This window comes from Chrysochloris asiatica, unplaced genomic scaffold, assembly GCF_000296735.1.
Source record: "Chrysochloris asiatica unplaced genomic scaffold, ChrAsi1.0 scaffold00217, whole genome shotgun sequence".
Lineage (NCBI taxonomy): Eukaryota > Metazoa > Chordata > Mammalia > Afrosoricida > Chrysochloridae > Chrysochloris > Chrysochloris asiatica.
Window position 1 is genome coordinate 3,512,539 of NW_006408735.1, and position 7,381 is coordinate 3,519,919.

Below are 7,381 nucleotides of genomic sequence, written 5' to 3' on the forward strand. Positions count from 1 at the left end.
CAGAAAGAACAAAAGTGTGGAGGAAATAATTGCAGGGAAAAAATCAAGTAGAATTATTTAGGGAATCAAAATAATGTTATGAAATGGGGTTATTGGTAAAAACAGTAGCTAATCAAAAATTAACTGGTTTCTTTTTGAATAAAAATATAGTTGTGTCCCATGAGCTAGAGATATACTCATGCTAAGTTACTCATGAGACAAGAGTGAAAATTAAAACTTTAACTGTTGTTGCTTATTTAATAAATAAAAAGCAGAAGCTTGTATTAGTAACGCCTCTATCCTCCTATCTTATATCTTCACACAAAACAGACATAGGGACAACCAATGCTATTTCATGGGGAAACAGCAAAATGAATTAATTGCATGCATTTTGTAAATGTCTACTATAAATATACACTTTGTAATAAAAACATAACTAATTAAAAAAAAAAAAAAAGCATGCTTAACAGCAGTTGTTACATACCATTGCGTCAGTACAAACTCATAGCACAAGAGAACAAAACCCTGCCCGATCCTGGGCCAACCTCAATATTGTTGTCATGCTTGAGCCCAGCGATGCTGCCACTTGGCCAATCCATCTCGTTGGGGGTCTTCCTCTTTTTCTCTGACCCTCCACCTTACCAAACATGATATCCTTCTCCAGTGACTGGTCCCTCCTGACAATATGTCTGACTTATGAGAGACAAAGTTTGGCCATCCTGGCCTCCAAGGAGCACTCTGGCTGCACTTCTTCCAACACAGATCTATTGGTTCTTTTGGGAGCCCATTGCACTTTCAATATTCTCCTCCAACACCATAACTCAAATGCATCAATTCTTCTACGATCTTCCTTATTCACTGTCCAGCTTTCGTAACCATATGAGGTTATTGAAAATGCCATGGCTTGGGCCAGGCACACCTTAGTCCTCAAGCTGACATCTTTGTTCTTCAACACTGTAAAAAGATTTTATGCAGCAGATTTGCCTAATGAAATACATCTCTGATTTCTTGACTGCTGCTTCCATGAGTGTTTATAGTTGATCCAAGAAGAATGAAGTCTTTGACAACTTCAATCTTTACTCCATTGATAAGAATGTTTTTTTTATATATTGCCAGCATTATCCTTTTATTTTGGGTTTACTAGGTGAATAGCACTTTCTTTACTTAAGCATCTATCTCAGGTTTTGCACACTGAGAACATTGAGATTTCAATTTGAAGATACCCTGAAATCTTAAGAGTAGCAAACCCAACCATCCTTCTAATATCTAGCTTGTTTATATAGGCAGAATGATTCATCTCTCCAGTTTACATGGCTAGATGTTTGTGGAAGAGCTTAGCATTGCTTGCCTCATTTACTGAGAAAAATCTAATAGGAAGTGGCCTTCAGGGGCACTTAAGAAAATTACAACACTAGTACACAAGTCAAGTCTTACACATTTAACATTTACTTATTGAAAGCAATGCCAAAAAATCAAATTAAATTAAACAGGTTTTACTTTTTCTTCACAAGAAACATTAAAATTATGGGTAGTGTGACAAAGTAATTTTTTGTTTGTTTCTTTAAGCAGAGATTTTGGTCCAAAGTTTGCTTCTGCCTCCCCCTCTATCAGATTGGTTTCTTCTGCAGCCACCAACTCTTGGTGCTCTGTGGCTTGAACTGCTGCAGGAATCATGTGGAGGAGCGTACCACCTTTCCATAGAAGGTGGAAGCCCTCTTTCTTGTCTGCCAACCCAACAATGACCACTTGAGTAGAGAGAGAACACTTCGGCTGCTTCGGTAACTGTCACGACTTCCAACATATCTGTCTCGGGAGCTGCTATAATCATCATAGCGATTGCTTCTACCATAAAATGGTACGTAGGTGGAGTACTACATGAGTTACCATAGCTGTCATAGAAATCTCTGTAGGAGCCTCCACTTGGATGGTCTGATTAATCACGATCATGGTTGTAGTCCTTTCTATCACTCTAGCCTCTGGATGGATGGATAGTCAGCATGTAAACTGGAATGACCATAATCATGATACGTATAATCTCTTGGTGGTGGTACATAATCTCTTGTATTATAAGAGCTTGCTTGAATAATGAAATATCCATCATCTTTTGGTGACAGATACACATCTCTATAAGAGGGCAGGAGTTCCCTTCTTGGTGGTCATCTGCTTCCCATTCCACTGCTACTGTGAATTGGTCCTGAAGGGGCTGATCTTTTAGGACGAGGACCACCATCATCCATGTGTGCCCCATGTAAAGGGGTCCCCTGGTTCCTCCAATGCTTCCTTGTACACTTCTATAAGGCTTCTTGGTGGGCCTCTGCTTCTTGGAGGTAGTGGGGCTCCACACCTGCCACTTTTAGATGTTGGTTTCATGGCTTTTTCCACCTTGATAGCTTTCCCATCCAGTTAATATCACTGACTGCATCTTTGGCATCTGCTGGGCTTTCAAAGGTGACAAAAGCAAATCCTCTTGATTTGTTGGTTTCACTGTCTTTCATCAAGAGAACATTGACAATTCATCCATATTTGCCAAATACTGCTTCCAGGGCTTTCTTGTTGGTTTCTGTATCGATCCCTCCAATGAAGAGCTTTTCAGGGCCATCGGCTTCAACCATTTTTCCCCAGTGGTGAATGTTCATGAAGTGATGACCATTTCCAGCTCCTACTTAGCTTGCCAGGAGGCGATTCATTGCAACACAGCACAAGGGCCAACTGCCAAGTCAGAGAAAGGAATTAGGAACTGTACAAGATTTCTTTAAAGTTCAATAGCAAAGATGTTAGTTTGAGGACTAAAGTGTGCTTAACCCAAGCCATGGTATTTTCAATAAGCTTATATGTAAATAGAGTCCAGGTGTGGTGGTGTAGAATAAACAATCAACAGCAAAGTCCGTTTGAACTGCAAGGTAGGTGTTTCAGACTCACCAATGACTCCTCAGAACCCCTACAGGGTTGCTATGAATCAGAACCCAACTCACAGCATACAACAACAACATATGCAAATAAGGAAAACCATAGAAGAACTGCTACATTTTAGTTATGGTGTTGGAGAAGAATATTAAAAGTACCATGGACTACCAGAGGACAGTGCTGTAAGAAATACAACCAAAATGTTCCTTGGAAGCCAGAATGGCAAGGCTTCGTCTCTTATACTCTGAACATATGAGAGAGGCCCTAGAGAAGGACATTGTACTTGGTAAAGTGGAGTGTCAGTGTAAAAGAGGAAGGTCCCAAACTAGATGGACTGACCCAGTGGCAGATCAAGCTGAACAATGATTGTGAGATTGGCACAGGGCCAGGAGTGTTTCATTCTGTTGTGCACAAGCTCACTATGAGTCAGAATCGATTAGTTGGCACCTAAAAACAAGTTTTATTTTATTTGCATTTAGTAAAATGTAAACAGAAGTGAAAATGAAGAAAACATTCAACTTTAAACATTTTTTTTTTTTTTTAACTGCTAAGGATATTGTTTCCATTGTTGTTGTTGCTAAATGCCATCTAGTAAATTCCAACTCATAGTGACCCTGTTTAGGGTTTCTGAGGAGTGGCTGATGAATTGAACTACTGACCTTAGGGTTCAAACTGACCTCAGTGTCAATTGCTTATCCTACAGTGCCACACCAGGACTCAACTGTTGATGCTAAGTGTTGTTAAGTCAGTTCTGACTTATAGTAAACCTGTATAGGGCTTGCGAGGAGCAACTGGCTTGTTTGAAGCGCCAACCTTTGGGTTCAAACCGACCTTGCAGTTTAGTGCTTATCTAACAGTGCCATACCAGAACTCCATTATTGTTAAATGCCATCAAGTGGGTTTCGACGCATAGCTAGCTACCCTGTATAGGGTTTCTGAGGAGCGGCTGGTGAGCTTGAACCAGGCTTTGGTTCAAACAGACTTTTAAGTCCAGCACATTAAACTGCAGTGCCACACTAGGACTCCTAAGCCCCTTAAATTTAAGAAGCTAAATTCTTCTAAACAGTAACAGAATAAAGGGAAATTGTGTCCCTAGTTTGGTTTGTTTAGAGTGGCATCCTGGTGAGGCACTGTAAGATAAGTACTGGTCTTCTGACCTTAAGACGACAGTTCAAACCCAGCAGCTGCTCTTAAGCAACCATATGCAGCGTATCTATGAGGCAGAACTGACTTGGCAACAGTAACAAAGGGCTTGTTGCTGTTGTTAAGTGCCGTCGTGTCAGTTTCGACTCATAGTGACCATGTATAGTGTGTCTGAGGAGTGTATGGTGGGTTTGAACTGCTGCCCTTCAGTTAGCAATACAGTGCTTATCCTACAGCGCCACACCAGGGCTCCAACACAGGGCTTGGCATTGTTGTTATGTGCTGTGGAGTTGTTCCAACTCATAGCAACCCTGTATAAAGTTTCCATGGAGCAGTGGTGGGTTTGAACTACAGGCCTTGGGGCTCAAACTGACCTTGTGGCCCAATGCTTATCTTACAGTGCCATAACAGGACTACAACAAAGATCTTAGAGCTACAATATTCCTCAATTCTAATGGTGAGACCATGTAAGATACTGGCTGACCATACTGTCACCTTCTGGGAAGTTCTCTTTCTCTGGTGGTGGGTTTAATACAAAGCAGAGGGTGAGACAGAGAAGTTGTTGTTGTTGTTAATAAGTATAAAGAAGGAGCTCTGGTAGCGTAGTGGTTACGAATCGGGCTGCGAACCTTAAGGTCAGCGGTTCGAAACTACCAGCTGCTCCGCGGGAGAAAGATGAGGCTTTCTACTCCCGTAAAGATTTACACCCTCGGAAACCCTGTAAAGGGTTGCTATGGGTCGAAACCGACTCAACGGCACTTAACAACAACAACAACAATAAGTATAAAAAAGCCCAATATAAAATAGTGCTTCAGTTATAAAGTACCACTTTTTAGCTGTATGAAGGTATACAAAGTATATAATCATCATAAACACTAAATTTTATTTTATACAAATAGAAATAATAATACCAATGCCATACTGTTGTTATCGTTTGCCATCAAGCCGATTCTGACTCGTAGCATCCTGCAGGACAGAGCAGAGATGCCCCAGAGGGTTTCCAAGGCTGTAAATCTTCACAGAAGCAGACTAACACAATTTTCCCTTGTGGAGCAACTGTAGGTGGATTTGAACCACCAACCTTTTGGTTAGCAGCCTAGCACTTGACCATTGTGAGAGTATGAGAATAGCTGAGTGCATGTATCACAGTTATTGGCAATTGTTAAGGGAAAATAAATGTTACCAATTGTATGGATGTTGATATATTTATTTCCATAACATCAGAATGATCCATTTTATTTAGTCAAAACTTGGGTCAATCTGATGACAATAGCTATAAAACTAATTATTTGGGACTAAAATGAATTTAGTACATTTTTCAAATGCAATGTTGTTGTTGTTGTTAGGTGCTGCTAAGTCAGTTCTGACTCATAGCAACTCTGTGCCCAACAGAACGAAACACTGACAGGCCCTGCTCTATCCTCCTCACAATTGTTACGCTGCAGTCAATTGCTGCTGCCAGTCCATCCTGTTAAAGGTATTCCTTTTTTATTTTTTTGCTAACACTCCATTTTATCAAGCATGGTGGCCTTCTTCAGGGACTGGTCCCTCTTGATAGCATGTCTGAAGTATGAGAGACAAAGTCTTACCATCTTGGATTCTAAGGAGCATTCTGGCTGTACTTCTTCCAGCACAGATTTGTTTGTCCTGATAGTCCATGGTACTGTCAGTATTCTTTCTCAACACCTTAACTAAAATGCATCAATTCCTCTGTAGTCTTTCTTATTCACTGTCTAACTTTCACAAGCATATGAGAGTCTACTGAAAAACCATGTCTAGGGTCAGGCACACTATAGTCCTCTAACTGACATCTTTGCTCTTGAATAATTTTAAGATGCCTTATGTAGCAGATTCACTTAATGCAATACATCCTTTGATTTCTTGGTGGCTACTTTCATGAGTGTTGATTGTGGATCAAAGACTTATCATATAAATTGGATCAGAAACTTCCAAAATTAAAAATAAGTGACCCACTTTTAGTACCACACCTTTTACTTTCTGAAAGCTTGAGAGAAATGAAAAAGCAAACAAGAACCAATTTTGACAATGGTTTTTCTTTACTCTGACAGCAGAGAAGAATTGGAGCCACAAAGTGCAATTCTTAATGATGGTGGAAGTCAAATTCCATGTCTAAATGACAGATTAAGGTGACAAGCTGGTTGTCTCTAAAATTAAAATTTTCACAATAAGTGTTTATGAAGGTGACTTTCCAAAACACTGTGACAAATGAGTAAGTCACTGACAATGATTACCACACTGAAAAGGGAGAGTAAGAAACACTTGCTACTGTGGAGGAGAGCTGATCAAAAACATCCAAGCTAATTGTCCCAGCATTGTCAAACCATAGCTGAGCCGTACTTCCAATTTTAGAATATAAGTTAACCCTGGTGTAGCGCTGAAAAAAAAATCCCCCACTCAAAACAGAAATACTGGAAAAGGTCTATATGAGTTTAGGCCTAATTTGAGAGAAAAATAAGAAAGGTATTAGGAACATTTTTCATTCCTTTCTGAATCTGTTCCTTTAGTAGCCATTTTTTTGTAACTATAGAACCAGAAAAAAAATTAAGCAGATTCTTCTATGAACTTAGCCAGAGGAAAATTGTGGAAAAATAAGTCATTAAATGATTTGCTCAGATCAATTGGCAAGTTGAGATGAATAAAAGTGTTCTGGTTATAAGACTGTTGACTATTATTCCATTGTGCGATAGCTCACTGATTCTTTTTTTTTTTTTTTTTGCCAGAACTCTGTTTCTTCTCAGTGGAAGAAAATTGTTTCTTGTGTTCAAAGTAATTGTAAGGCAATTATGTTATTTAACATCCTTCAAGAGATACTTTCTTGAACAATTTAACAATTTAGGAGAAAAATTGAATTTCAAACACCAGCTTAAATTGTTAAAGTTCTAAAATATTTCAATCAGATCAGAAAGAGTAGTATAATTCTCCTTTATTTGCAATCTATTTTAAGACTTTGTGCACTTATCTATCTGCAGTCTATAGAATGAATTAACCTGACACTTACACAAGTCAGCCACAAATTCAGATGCCCAAGGCTCCTTTGTATTTCTGTATGATATATAACATTACATGCACAATAAATGTTCTACTAATTATCCAGAAATCACATAGGAAAATACTTTGAAATTATCAAATAGGAAAATATATATTTTTTTGTTATGTCTAGAACTTGTTTTAAATGTATAATCCATTAAATAATCAATTCTATCATTCTTTCTTCTTGGATCAACTATCAACACTACTGTGTATTCCTTCCATCTTTTCTTGATGCATTCTGCATCATTCAATAATTTGCCCAGTGAATCTTTCAATAGCGAAAGTCGAGGCTTGAATTTTTTCT

General features: G+C 38.8%; 1 pseudogene; it reads right to left on the reverse strand.

The window, feature by feature from the left end:
* Positions 1-1,540: 1,540 nt before the first annotated feature.
* On the reverse strand, positions 1,541-2,591 carry LOC102820968 (annotated as a pseudogene).
* Between the last annotated feature and the right edge of the window lie 4,790 nt (positions 2,592-7,381).